This window comes from Coturnix japonica, chromosome 10 (assembly GCF_054131305.1).
Source record: "Coturnix japonica strain WE chromosome 10, WE-NBRP24, whole genome shotgun sequence".
Lineage (NCBI taxonomy): Eukaryota > Metazoa > Chordata > Aves > Galliformes > Phasianidae > Coturnix > Coturnix japonica.
Window position 1 is genome coordinate 807429 of NC_140672.1, and position 14834 is coordinate 822262.

General features: G+C 42.4%; 1 long non-coding RNA gene across 2 annotated transcripts in view; it reads left to right on the forward strand.

Annotated features, from left to right (window-relative positions):
• Positions 1–14834, forward strand: part of LOC107323706 (uncharacterized) — a 152709-nt gene that overhangs the window by 36575 nt on the left and 101300 nt on the right. For both annotated transcript variants that reach the window (XR_014932200.1, XR_014932199.1), the window contains exon 4: positions 11325–11768. This is a non-coding gene — a long non-coding RNA (uncharacterized LOC107323706). The remainder of the gene's footprint in view (positions 1–11324; positions 11769–14834) is intronic.

The following is a 14834-nucleotide window of genomic DNA, read 5'->3' on the forward strand; positions in this document are numbered from 1 at the left end:
CAGCAGCTAAAGGACTTTGGAAGAGCTTTGATGCGTTTCTTTTAGGATGGGGACTCCGCTTGGGTTGGTGCTCTGCCTAAGTCCCATCCACATGCCATAGCATATACAAAGTTGGAATGGGTCCATAAGGATCACTGACTCCGACTCTTGGCTCCATGTAGCAGCACCCAAAAATCAGACCATTGGATGGCACATATACCTAGTTTAGAAGTGAATTCAGGTCTCTGTGTCTGGGAACAGCCTCTGTAGTAGGTCATTTTTGCAGCAGCTTTTTATAGCACTCCATCCCCTTTTGCCAATAGGGAGAGGATCAGGAGGGGATGTGTGTATGTCAGGATGTATTGCTGGGCAAAGCAGTGTGTTTCCTTATGGAAGACAGGTTGTCTTGTCTGCTGCTCTGGCTTCAGGGAGATTATTTTTTCTCCCTGGAACCATGTTGTGAGAGTAAAGGATTCAGAAATCTTTCAGAGCCAGTGGAAAGCCTCCTTTGAAAGCAGCAAGTGCTGTTCTTCCAGATGTCCCTATTTACAACACAGCAATAGCAACTTTCTATTCTGTACAGCCACTGTTGTTTCCACGCTAGTTTTCCTTTTAGGAAGAGTGATAATGGTTCAGTTTAGAGATTTTCCCTGCACTGTCCGTCATGAATTTATCACTGTATCAATGCATGAGGAATGGCCTTTAGAAATGACCCCTGCTAACCATGTCACATCTGCTGAGCTGTTATGACTAATTCTTTCCTTAAATTAGAATCATTCAGAACGCTTCAAAAGCACCATAAATCTTCAGATACTTAATAATGATCATCTGCTTAAGGCAAACGTTTTTTGCCATTCTGGCTTTAAAGTAAACATATTCTCCACGAAACAGATGCACATCTGTACATGTGGTGGAACTGCTCATGTTGGTGTATTTAGTCCAGATTATCTGAAATTACACTGATCTGGCTGGTTACTTCTGTAGTGCAGCTCAGTGTGATCAGAGGCCAAATGTGGCTGAGTTCCAAAGTTCCTGAAGACCTACAGAAATCATTAAGGAAGGAGTCCCTGATGTCAGGAATGCATGTAACTGTGAAACAAGAGTCACTCCAACAGGACAAGGGGATATTTAATGACAAGCAGAACCCATAGAAAACATGTCCTGGACTTAACTTGCTATGCACCTTGCTATGTCACACCTTCCCGTTTTCTTCATTCTTCAGAGTCAAATTCTTTCCTGTTTATTCACATTATTTGCTTTAAAAGGGTGATATTAGTCCAGAGCACCTCAGAGACATGCCACTGTTGGATCTTTTGCTTCTCCAGGGTAACATTTATCCATTAGAACAAAAAGCCACCATGCTGACTTGGTAGCATTTAGCGCTCCTTTTGCTTTCACATAAATTACTTCATAAAGTGCAGCAAAGAATCAGGGTCATAAGTTGAAACTTTATTCAGAGCTGTAACTCTTTTCCTGCAGTCCTATATAACTTTACTGGGTAATATTCATCCCATCTCCATAAGGGGAACCTGTATGCACCTGCACACTCCTCGTTTGGTATTGCATTCACTCTCCAAAGTATATATGCACAGAATATCCAGGCTGGGATGAGCTCCTTTCATCTCTTTGCTTCTTATATATTCATTTCTGAGCAACAGTTAAGTGACAGAGAAGCCTTGACTTTTTCTTCAGCTTTGGGGCAGCAGTAGCCAAATGACTCAGACTGACTGGGATCTCATTGGTGTTTTATGGACTTGGGTTTGCCATACCACAGACAGTGGGAGTTACATTATGGGGGCTTGTTTTATTTTATCCTTGGGAGAGATGTGGGTCTTTCCTCATAAGATCTTAGTTGCCTCATAGAAATGATACATTTCAAATCCAGTGGGGAGAAGAAAGCAATTATTTGTCACCAAATGAAGATCTCCACCTGTTGCTAAGGAAACGTGCCTAATACTGATAAGGATTTATTCTTGGATAGTGTTTTGCCCATAGCTCCCTGCCTCCAAGCTTTTGAAGGGGGTGGATGGGAAGCTAGGAATAGTTCCACCATCTGAGCCAAGGAGACAGCAGCCTTATTCAGATCACACTTAATCCCGAGTCAGAAATAACCATATTGACTTCAGTGTGGTTGATTCTTTTTTTCCTTGCCTTGCACCCAGTGTAGTCATTTAAGCCTGTGCAGAGTTAGTGCTAAGTGAATGTAAAATGCCCCCAAATCACAGTAATAGCTTTTCAGCCACTTAGGTGTTACTTTTCACATGTCTTACCATGCGTGGCTATAAGAAGTGGAAAATAGGGCCCATTAGGGTTAGTGGGGTTTATTTCAAACTCTGGAAGGTTTTTAAAATGTTCAGCCCTAAGCAGTTTTGTGAGACTTGAGGACAGAGTCCATCTTGAGTAGACTATTGCTATAGGAAAGTTAAGATGTGCTTTGCTTTCAGGTGTGGTGCTGGGCTTCGAAAGCATTCAGCAAGTTCTAGGACTTAGGGGTCCTAGAGGTCTTTTCCAACCCTGATGATGTTGATTGGAAATAAGTTAACTCATGCCATCTTCAAAAATGCTATTTAATATTGAGGGGTGTTCATTTTGATCTTTGTGGAACCGTATCACATCCAAATCTTCGTTGTCCTTATTCTTAGAGGTCATATTGTTGCAGTATCTGTTTCTTTTCAGCACTGAGTGGATTTTCAAAGGAAAGAAGAAAGTGGATCTGATCGTTACCACCTTGTAGGTACAGCTCGCCTGGGCTTAACAAAATTGGAAGGGCACAGCTATGTTGAAATGATGATTGTTCGGGTCAGGCAGAGATCCAATACACAGCACTTGAGTGAATAAAGGATGGGTTTTTATTGGACAACCATGGTAGGAGCAGGGGAACCGTTCTGAATTACTGTAGTAATATCTGCACTTCAACAAAGTCTCAAGTACTGTTTTAAAAGGAACTGGGAAATGCATTGAGACTGCTTAAGAAAAGGACCATGTTATAAACTGAAGGCTGGCTACAACACCGTAAATAACCTTTTATATAACCTTTTATCCTACATTTTTAGGAATAACTTGGAAAAGAAACATGTTTCAGGTGAGTTTGAATGTATAACAGCCCTCCTTGCTGGGGGTGAGGGGTCAGTTCCCCTCCACTTTGCTTTCAGATGTCACTAAATGGCCACTAAAATGGTCCTAATAGTCCATATTTAGAAGAATCTGATTTTACCAATATTCATTTTTGGTCTTAATCCTGGCTTTCTTGTCCTGATTTATTCCTGGTTGCAGTTCATCATAAACAGTCTTTCTGCTCCATAAACTCAATTGCTTGTCTAAATTATCTTCCTGGAGTCCCAGTATCTCATTAAAGACATTAATGTATTTTAGAAGGCCTTCCAGTGGTTCCGTATGGAAACCACAAAGCAGTTGTTAGCATTTGACTTATTTAATCGTATCCGTCCTGCATTGACCTTCCACATCTATATGCTGTCAGGAGTTTTATTTGGTTTTGCTACTGTCCTGGCCACTGGAGCATCTGAGTGCATTAGGCAATGTGATTAACCTTTGTTATTCATGGCCTTTTCCTCCTCAGTTCCTCTCCCCAGAGACTGCATTGGCATTGTGTGCATTGTTTAATTACATTATATACGGAGAGCTGATGTTGCAGTTTCTACCTTTGGTTGCCTAATAAAACCGTCTGATGAACGTTTTCTCAATTAGCAAAGGTAAGGTCAAAATCAGTCTTCCCCTTTCATGTTATTTCAGCTCTAACATTAGTATTATTTAGGTGCAGGGGGGGGATCTTTTTAATGTCTGCTAAAGCAGTATTTGGTTCTGTCTTTTAATTACCTGATGAAATAGCAATGTCGTCTCCAAGGCCAAGTGGTACATTGTAAAGGATGCTGCATGATATATCCAAATGCTTGCTTCAGTGAGACCAAATCTGTTCCCATCTTAACTTCATTGACTTTGGTATAATTGTGCTTCTCCTTCCTGGATTTTGTGAGTGTGAATGAGGTCCTTGTTCTCCTCCATCAGCTTCCCTGTCGCTTTGGTGATGAGTGATGCTGATGGTACCTGAGGGCTGCTGAAGAGCATAGCTGTATCTCCTTAATGGTATGCTATAGATGTCCTATATCTTTTTGCCCTGTACTGTCAGCACAGCGGCCTCATTGGGCATTAAGTGGTTGGAGCGTGGTCTCTGAGGTGCTCTCATATCAGTTTGGGGCCATTCCCTGCCTATTTCTGATATATTCCTTTGAAGGTCCAGAGCCCAGCTCGTATTTTGCAGACCTGAGAGCAGGAGTCTTGTTCATTCCCAGGTCCTTTCACAATCCCCCCCACCCTCCTGCTCCCGTATTCCATTATGGGAGCACATTGCTGCCTGTTCCACAATTAATCTGAGCCTGCTGATCCAAACCTGCCGTCCTTCATCCCTCTAGCCACATAGAAACAGATTGAAGCAAAGCAGTTTTCCTAGCTGAACCTAGCAAAATTGTGACACCTGAAAGAAGAAATTAGTTATGTGCATGGCATGCTTCCAGGAAAGGGAGCAGGACTTGCAAGGGTTTGTACCCTTGGGGAGATTAGCTCCTCATTTTATTTAATATCAGCTTGTTCTACACTGCACAATGGCATACAGATTAATAGTTATAACAGGTATGTAGATACAGTTAATATCCTCTTGGCTTGTTAATCCGCTTAATGCTTGAAGTAAATAAGAGAGTGGCTTGGAGTATAGTGTGCTTTTAAGGTAGAACTGAGCTCAGGGCATTCTCTGTTACAAAGGAAAAGGGGAATATCCAAAACAAAGGGAGTTTTGACAGAGATCTGTCTTCCAGGGGTGACTCAGGACAGGAGGATCTCTGGAAGGCAGGGAATGAAGCAACACCATTTCTATGGGATTCCTTGCGATGGTTTGGTTTGGTTATTGCTGTTGCTGTTAGTTTTAGGGTTTTTGGTGGTTTTTGGGTTTGTTTTGTTGTTAATGTCTGTTGTAACAGGCTTAGCTCTGCTTTCAGAACAGAGCCAAACAGCATCCTGGTAACAGGTGCAAGTGATAACAGAGCACAACTGAACTGTGTGATAAATGCCAGCACCTTTCCATTGGTCTGACCTCACTCCATTTTAGTCTAAATGTGCAGCTGCATGTTGGTGTTTACAGATGACAGGGAAGATAACTGATGCCATTTCTCTCAGTAGCTGGATGTCATATTTTTTCTCTTGAATGTATCAGCTAATAAACAGACTCATCATTTTGTTGGGGCTGATGTTGCTGCAGGACCAGATAAACAAGGAAGCGTTGTGTTATTGGATTCTCTCGCTGTCATTTTTTGAGGTGCTTCCAGTTCTGACCTTGGGCTGCTCATTGAGCCAATAACTTTCATACAGCACCTGTTTTTGGGTTCTCATGTTGGTCAGGGGGTGAAGGGGAACATTGGGGTGCCATCAACTTGAGGTGGTTTTCCAGTATTTCCTGGTATGGGGGCATGAACGTCCTCAAACTGCTCTGAAAAAGGTTTCTGATGCTTTCAGGGTTTTACTTGATCAAAGCATGTTCAGAGCAATAACTTTGCACTGATAATGTTACGCTTAAACCAACAGAAGGAATCTGCTTTTAATGCCCAGTTGTCCAGATGCACCAGAGTCTACCAACAAATTAGCAGCACTTTGAGATGAGAAGGTTCATACGTTTGTTTGCACAATGATGCTCGGTGGTATTAAATCTATTGACAATGCACCACTTGAAACAAATTGCAGTTGAGAATTAGTCACATTTACTACTCAGGAACTCCAGCAATGACCTACCTGTGGTTTGCAGGTATTTTAGCACTAAGCATTGTGTGGCAGTGCTTTACAGAAGAGCAAGGACACGGGCAGGGCAGCCTCTCAGCTCTATATCATGCAGTCATTCTTTTGAGCTGAGCAATTCCATCTAGCCGCAAGGATCAGAGGAGTTTCCTCGAGCATGATTTAATGCCTTTCAAGCCCTCTCCAAACAATAGACACATTTTGTGCTGTTAGATTTAAGCCAGCATAACCAAATATAAAATGTTGCTTTCTGATTTGTTCACTTTCAGCGATGGCAACTGCAGCTGATTCTTGTTCCACTTGAGGCCCGTTGTCTTCAGTGGCATTGCTGCAGATTTACAGCTCTGAGGCAGGCCATCATCACCAGTTAATCTATATAAGGCTATACTGGGTAGTCAAAGCAGGTGGTTAAGATACTCATTTGGGATGCCTGGACTTAATTCTCTGTGCTGTTATGTTTTTCCTGCATGACTAGATGTACATAACTTGCCTCAGATTTGCTATCTCTCATTTTAAGCTCTGAAATTCCCCTGAGGTCCATCTGTGGTCATCAAAAAGACAGACAGATCCTCAGACCAACTCCTCCAGCTGGAGGTGATGGACCATCTGGGGATGCCATCTGCTTTCTGTCCATAGTTACGCAGTCCCACAGAGCCTTCCCCAGCCTCAACACAGGCCCTTTGGTTGAATCTCACGTTGATCTCTTTGCTCTTGAGTTTGCAGCCTTGATAGTCAGCATAATAGCTGTTCTTTCTGTTCCTGCAGCCACTTGTGAAGAAACCCATGGCAATTATTAATTCTGCTGCACATTTGGTTTACTGTAGGTGTTGTAGGAAAACAAGGACAGGACTTATTAAATAGCTGGAATGTAAGAAACTCACATTCAAAACCAACGTTTAAGTGTATTGTGTTACATGAGGACGTGATAGTTCATACAGTACCTGGATTTGAGGGATGATGGTATCAATTGATGAAAGCTGGCATTCCTTTTCTTCTCCTCTATTGTGCTGCTCTGTCTTCTCTAGTAAAGGTGTTCTCTAAGACTATTCGAGCCTTCACATAGGCTGAAATGTTTCCTCATCCCAAGGGAAAGAACGTAATTAAGCATTTTGGTTATGTTAGACTTCATATCGAGGCTGTGCTCTTGCAGGAAGACAATAAACAGATCGGCAACATTACCAAGAAGAGATTTAAAGCATCATCTGATTAAGCTTTTCAAAACCAGCCAAGCAACAATGGAAAGAGGTTAAAGCTGTCGAAAAGGCACAGTGGGGGAAAAAAAGAAATGACACATTTAGTTTGGTTCAGCTTATTCTCTCACAAAAGCAATTGTTAAAGGCAGTGTTACATAAGAGGCTATGGGCAGGGGGTTAGGACTTCTGGGGGTGTAATCATTGCCTCGCTGCTGCATTTTATAAGCGCTCTGGGAAATTTATTCCCCTTTTCTGCTGTCACCTATCTGATGTTTGGGGAATGCAGGTAATCTTTTCGATTGTTCTTTTTATAGCATCCCCTGTAAGAATCGTGGTCGTCCTCTCTAGGCAGTACCAGCCTAGTACAGCCAGCAGAGCTTATGGAATCCTGCAAAGCAATGCTCCAGCTTTGTGTGAGGCCCTTCAACATTCACATTATGTCCACATCATCCCAAAGCAGAGATCCTGTGCTGCAAGTGTAACTAGGGCTGCAGTGAGGCTTTCTCAGTTGCACAAAAGTACTGTAAAACAAAGCAAAGCAGATTGTGGTTTTTTTGTAGGTTTGTTCTTCCACTTCATCTAGTCTTCCTGTGATTTTTTTTTCCCCAACTGTGCAGCCTGTGTTACCTCCAGGCAATATTACTGCAATGCTCTCCCCTCCAGGCCTTCTTTGAAGAAGACTTGGATGCTTTATCTGGTGCAGTGCGTGTTTTCCTGGCCACCCCTGTGTTCACCTTGTTTGCTGGACTAAGGCTGTTTCCTTGCTTTCAGTCACTGGGAAAGACTATCTCATACCCAGGTACCAGTTTCTGTTGAATCATGGAATCGTTTGAGATGGAAGGGACCCTAAAAGGCCATCTAGCCCAATAAAAGGGTAATTGTTACACTGAGTGACACAGTCCAGAGCAGTCACAGGTACAGGTTGTTGTTTGGACTAGATGGTCTTACCAGCCTTAATGATTCTACAACTTGGCAATTTATCTCAGGAAGAAAATGGGGCCGTTTATGGAATGCTGTATAGATTTTATGTAATGGTGGGGGACCATCAGGAGTTCAAGGCTGCGTATGCACAGCTTTGACTCTACTTCTCTAGGCTTTAAAAACCTGTTGGAAATCACAGACTTATTCACACGGACCTACTGGTAGTTCTAAGCCATTGGCTTTTAAAGGTGACTCCTGTCAAGGGTGACAGCAGCGCCATGCATGTAAGCTTTATGAGTCCTTTCTTGCTGCCTTGAGCACGGGAAGCAGCTTTAGAGGTCACTAAGCTGTATTGGTGCATTGGTTGGGGAAGCAGAGCATAGAGAAAACAAACCTTCTTTCTCCCAGGCTGCCAGCTGAACAATCTGCCTCGCAAATTCCACAGTCCCTCCCACCCCCACAGTTAATGGTTTCAAACTCTCAGCTGATGAACTTGGTATAAACAGTTGTTTTTTTTTTATCAGCAGAACTGCTGAAAGAGGAAAGTGGTGGGAGCTGGGTAGGAGTGGTTTGGGGAGAAGAGAACAACGGCTGAGGGCTGAGAGAATGCAGAAGAAACAGCAGAATTAAGCTCTCATCCTCACTTTTGGTGAACTTGGCTGTATAAAGGCCCAGAGGTATCGGTCTCACCTGGGGCAGAGGGGAAGAATGGCAGGTGGAGGGGACAGGAAAAGCAATCAGAGCCATTTTCTTCCTTCCCCATCAAAGCACTTGAAAGAGCAGCCTGAATTACAGCTGCTTCTAAGGGTGAAGAAGTGCTTCAGCTTCTCTGTTACGCCACTGCTGTGCTGATTTTACAGCACACATGTGGGTCTGCATAAGATGAAAAAACAGGTGAGAAAACCTCATCTGCATGGGCTGTGAAATTCAGTAGCTGCTTAGCACGTGAGCTTGAGAGCAAGGTTTTGCTCTGAGGGATGATTGCAGTGCTCATTATGGAGGAGTCCAAACCTACCTGGTCTCCAAGCAGCTCTCAAATCTGTTATTCAAACCAACACGTGAACTCAGAGCTGTGAGCAATTGTGCAAATGAAGTGGAGGTAGGAGGCCATGCTAGCAAAGGGCTCACAGCTCAGTCTGTTGGGTTGCGAAGTGTGGCTGCTGAGGTTTCGATGCTGAGATACAAAATGTAATGGGATAGATCTGGGCCAGAAGAAACGAGCTTAAGATGTGATTTACTGTGACCTGTTCTGGTTTGCCTGTGCACAAATTACTTCCACCAGAGGGATATTACAAGGAGGAATGTGGCTCTTCTGTTTTGTCCTTTGGTGCTTTCTCAGCTGGCTGATCAGTTTTGGCAGGGAAAAGTGAGACAGGAGATGGGGAACACAGCATGGATGTGGAGATTCTCTCTGCTGTGATCGTGGTCTTGGAGGTCCAAGAGTTGGACCAGTGTTTTCTGCTCCTTGATGGTGGTTGTACCATAATAAAGTCCCATGTGCATCTGTACTTGATTTCCTCAACTGAAAGTTAGAGGGCTTGATACGAGGGTCTGAAACTTGACCTCAGCCACCTACGTTCTCCCCTGTAATTCAGGACAAATTATTCAGCCTTTTGACCCCTTTTCTGCAGAGCGGGGCCATATCTCTGCCTGGTTTCGTTCAGATAAGGAGCTTATACCTGCTTTGTGCTCACGTGTCACCGTGCACAACAGCCTCTGGATTTTTAGGGGCAGCTGCTGTGACTGAGTAGTGAGCGAATGCTGGGAACTGCCTTTCTGTTGTCTGGGTAGTCTTTGTGTCTTCATTCTGAAAAGCTGGATCTCTATGTGCAGTAATACCTTGAATAAGATAGGAAAGCAGAGGAGTGTTCCTTGCCAGATGCCTGGGAAACAGAAATAGTTGTTTTCTTATGCAGTCTCACTAATTGTGTAGGATTACCAAATAATTTGGCTACTGGCTGCTTGCTTTCTCCAGCCTCTCTTGATTTCAATAGTAACTGTTGGTGATCAGTTTTAGAGCTTTCCTTCCCTATTAGGTGCAGTGCTGCCTGTATACCTGCATTTACATACACGAGTTGGTCTCAGCTCATTATATTCACTGGGAGAACAAACAGTTCAGCAGGATATTGTTTAAATATGCACTCAAATTAGCAACAGTTTAAGAACGTTTATGTTTTGTATATAGAACAGGAAATGGAAAGATTGAATGGAAAATAGCATAATAGAGCACACAAATGAAACTGTCTTAAATGCCATCACGTGGGCTATGTACCATTTAAAACCTCAAAAATAAGATCTACTTTGCTTATAGGAGCAGAGCTAGTCTTATATCTCTTCATAGGGATAAGTTTTATCTCACAGCAGTGCCCATATTGGTTGTAATAAACTGCATTGGGGAGTTGATGCGCTTGTAAGCATACATACTGGCTGGGGGAGAACTTAGGTTACACAAGATTTCTCTCCTGGTGGATGCAGCTTCATTCATACATTACAACCATTACAGTAAAAATGATATTGGTTTGCATATTCCAGCAGAGAATTGCTGAGCAGTCAGAGCTGCTCTTGAAAACAGTGTAAAACCCTGATCTGAATGTGTGTAAGCTGCCTATATCGGACCACAGGTACTGCAAATTAAACACTTGAAGTTAGTGGTCTCCCTTGACCACAAAGGACCTCTTTCTCTCAGTTTGCTGCCAGTCATCTGGACATTATGCCTTTTATCTCTTAGAAATGGTGTGAAAAATAAATTGTTTCTGAAAAACTCAAAAAATAGAGCGGTGAGAGCAATAAAAATCCCTGTGAGGAGGTTAATTTTGTCTTCAGGGAAGGTTTAGAGTAATATGCTGTAAATAAGGTGTAGGACCTCTTACTGATCCTCAGGGGAGGTGAGAAAGTACTGAACAGCTGTTGGTCCAAGCTTACTTTGTTCATCACAGTCCCTACATATGGGGGGAGCACAGAAGAGGTGAAAGAAGGGTACAGTCATGAGAGATGGGACTGACTGGCATCAGTGCGATGGAGCAAACAACATCAGCAAGATGTTCTCCCTCAGTTTTGAGGTCTTTGCTTCTGAAATTGGCTTTTTGGTGACTGCGTAGTCAGCAGAGAACTTAACTGCACCTGAACTTTGGCAAGCATCTTCTTGAGTTATTTGCTACCACAAGTTCTGAATCGTGCTCCTTCCAAAGCATCAGGTGTAAAGGGGATCCATCACTTGGCAGCAGTGGCAGATCATAATCCAGTAAGTAGAGTAGGCACTAGAGGGAGATACAGAGCTTTTTAAGGCTTGAAACACAAAGTATTTATTTTAACATGGCCTCATGGACTGCAAGAAACTAGCACAAACTAGTTCGATTGTCCCCTTGTAAATAAATGGGAATGCTTTAATGGTAACATCTGCCATACTGAATTTCTTCTTTGTTCTCTGTCTTTCAGGAGCTGTACAGCAAGATCATCCAAGCAATTGTAATGTTTATGGCTTCTCAGTTCTCCAGGAGCGTATTGAGGTGTTGACACACAGTGCTATTACCTTGGGGAAGCTGTTAGAGGTTGCTTCATGCTATGGTATGGACTTCTATTCATCAAGAGTAGTTACCTCTATCTTGATAGGAAGAGAGAAGACAACAGTAAGAATTACTGCATCATATCAGGTGCATCTGAAGTAATGCTCATAGAGAGGTGACGATGGCAGGAACATCCCTACCTCATCTGGACTGAGAGCTTCAGAATTGTTGTGGCTGTATCCCAAGGTTTCAACTAACAAGAACTCTGGTGGTCCTACCTAACACTGCCTACTCCATTGAACTCCCAGAAGCTGCTCTGCTATTATCTGTCCATACCTTGAATATCATTGGCCTGTTGTAAGCACAAGTCAGAGCGGTAAGTGTACAACTTCATATTTGTGCTTCTTTTTCTTTTCCTGCATGAGGGTATGACAGCATAGATTTAAAGAGAGAAAACATTTTGTGTAGATACTGAAGCTGGTTGTGGGAGTTCTCCCAGGGTTTGCATGGTGGCTGGAAGCGTAAAAATTATAGCGGATCATCTCTGTGGCAGTTCATTGTAATGTTGTGCTGGTAAGAATGATGCTGTGAGATGGAGGATAAAGTAAAGTTAAACCATTTTATGGCTGGCTGAGTGAAATTCCATTGAATGACAGGCATTTACTCCGACTTGGTTGGAGTATTATGGCTGCAGTAGGTTTATTTTTCCTGTGGGCCTCTGGGTTTTACTGAACTCGAATAAGCCTGAGGTTTTGGAGGCAACTGGATTGAGCGTATCAGTCTCTTGTGATGTCCTGTTAAATCCTGCTGCTGTTGTTGCATGCGACCCATTCTTCCTGCATAGTGAAACATTGCTGCAATCTCTGATGCTGTAGTAACTCTTTTGGTAGTATTCTCCCTCTATTCAACTGAGGAGGGCAGATTTGGGATGTTTAATAAGAAGATGGTGTTTCAGTCTTATGGTAATGTAACACTGCATAGAGTTATCACTTATCAACTGAAAACAACCACACAGAATGTGGGAACTGCAAATGGAAAATTCTTTTTGCTTCAGCCCACTTCCTTTTATTGCACCAGGAAGGGAAATATTTGTATGGAAGATGCAGATCTTACGGTGAGTGACAGATTACCATCTTTGACAATGCACGTGATTCTTAATATATCTTCAGATATATTCAATTGAGCACGTGGGTGTCAAAATAAAGCAAAATAATCCATAGCTCTTCCAAACAGCTCTACTTTCAGGAGGCTCATTGGTGTTGTCAGTTGTTACATGATGAGATGCACAAACTGCGTAGTGTGTATATCCACTCTTCTTGGAAGTAAAAGAGAACCGGTATTCGATATTCAATGTGAGTTACAGTCATGATTGTCAGATCAAAGTAACATCCTGTCAGTTCTAATTTGCTGCTGTTTTCCTGAAATTTTAAAGGGCAGAATCCTTCAGTGTTCCTATTCAGGTGTCAGATTTGCATTATAACAAATTCAGCCTGTTACCTTCTGACATCCTGATAAGTACAGCCAAAAAAAAAAAAAAACATTATTAAAAATCATGGAACATGCCCAAAATTACCTTGGAAAGTGGCAAATAGGAATAATTGTAACTCCTAAAACTACTGAGCTGATTCTCTTCTTTCCTTGGCTTTATTTTTATGTTTCTGTCAGAATTTAAGATAAGTGAGAGGCTGAACCCGAGCTTGACATCTCAGTTACTTTTAACTAGGTTTATATTCTGAATGATTGAAATCAGGAGATGAAAATCACCCTTGTTCCTGTCTGAATTTGTTTACTCAATGATCAGTTTTCCAAATATACTGCTTGCTAAGACATTTGTTGCTATAAACTTGTGGGTCGATGGCCATGGAGTTGACATACAGGCATTGGGGATGGGTCTTCCATGTTAAGAACTGATGTGTGTGTATGTTTTGTTTTGCACACATTGGCGTTAGCAGTTTGGAAGCTGCAAGGCAGAGTAACTCACAGCTGAAAAGTGTGTGCAGAAGTTCTGAGCTGAAAAATGTATGAGCTAAGAAGCTGGAAGGATGCGGTCATGCTTATGGTAGTTAAGGCTGTTTGAGATGTCACTGCTCCAGTCTTGCAATGATACCATAATATGCAGAATTGCAAGCAGGAGCCATGTGTGGGTATGTTGTCTCCATCAGTGCATGGTTAGGGAATTTAAATTAAACAGGTTTTTCAGCAATAGGTTAAACAAAGAGAACTGGCTTCTCATTAAGCTGCGTAAGCAGCACTTTCAGGTTGGTTCTGCTATCGGTGTGAAAGCTTCTCACTGTTCAGTGGTAATAAGCAGCAGGGGATGGTAACGGCATAAGCTGCTCCAGGAGTGTTTTCAAGATGATGTCTAGAAGCAATCTTGATATAAGCACCAAAGTGCCATTGTGTTTCTGGGATTAATATGGGCATACATTCATCTGCTTACATTCCCTCCAATTTATTTCCTTGCAAGTTGCAAAACTACAGAACAAATGTTTCAAACAGAGAGAATTCTAAGATCCAAAAGGAATAACAACATAAGCAGAAGGCGCTCACTGATGCCAGTAAATTCTTTATGGCTGCGACTTATTCATAAACATGAGCAGATAAGTATTCAAGGGGAAGAAAGGACTAGTTTTTAAGTGATTGAGGCACGAAATACACACAAGGCTCCTAGGCAAATCTAGTGATAAGGGTAAAGTGTTGCTTGAGAGAGAAGCAGCTGACACAAATTTAATGGCAATGGAACAATCCATTGCACACAGCCAACACGTGCTGTATTTAAACAGAGGCGTTTAGGCTGATCTGCATGTTTCCTAGTGTTAATGAAGGTAAGTCCCGGTGGCTCACAGGCCTTCTTTATAGCTCTCAGCTAGGTTGGTGCTTGTACATAGGACATCAACACAGGGTTGTATCAGAAGGGTCCTTATTTTTATACCTCCTGTTCTGCAGACAGTGTCCAAAGGACAAGATGCAGTGCCTTTAAAATGCCCTGACAAAGGCAAAAGGAAGGATCTCTGTTTCCTATTGTTATGGAGGGGAAGTAGACATTCACACTGAGGAATAGACTTGTCTGTGGTTTCCTTTGGCAGAGCTTTGAGTTTGGGAAACTGGTTTCAAGTCCCACTTGCACACGTGTAAAACAAAACTATTCTACCTCACCCTTAATCAGCCAGCAATTACGGGGCTAGAGCAAGAAAAGACAGGTTGGAACAGGATGCCAAACCAATGCATAGATTTGTTAGCAATTTCCTTTCCTACTTAAGTGCATAAATAATCAAACGTGAACACTGGAAAAGCTCAGATATTTCCCTTGGGACATAGGCTTGCCTTGCATGCTTAAAATATTTATTTATTTGAGCTGTCAATGTTTCTAACTCTATCAAGGCTGAAACAGCCGTAGAACCTGCAGATGAAAGATGGGACTTGAAAAGGGAAAGAAAGCAGT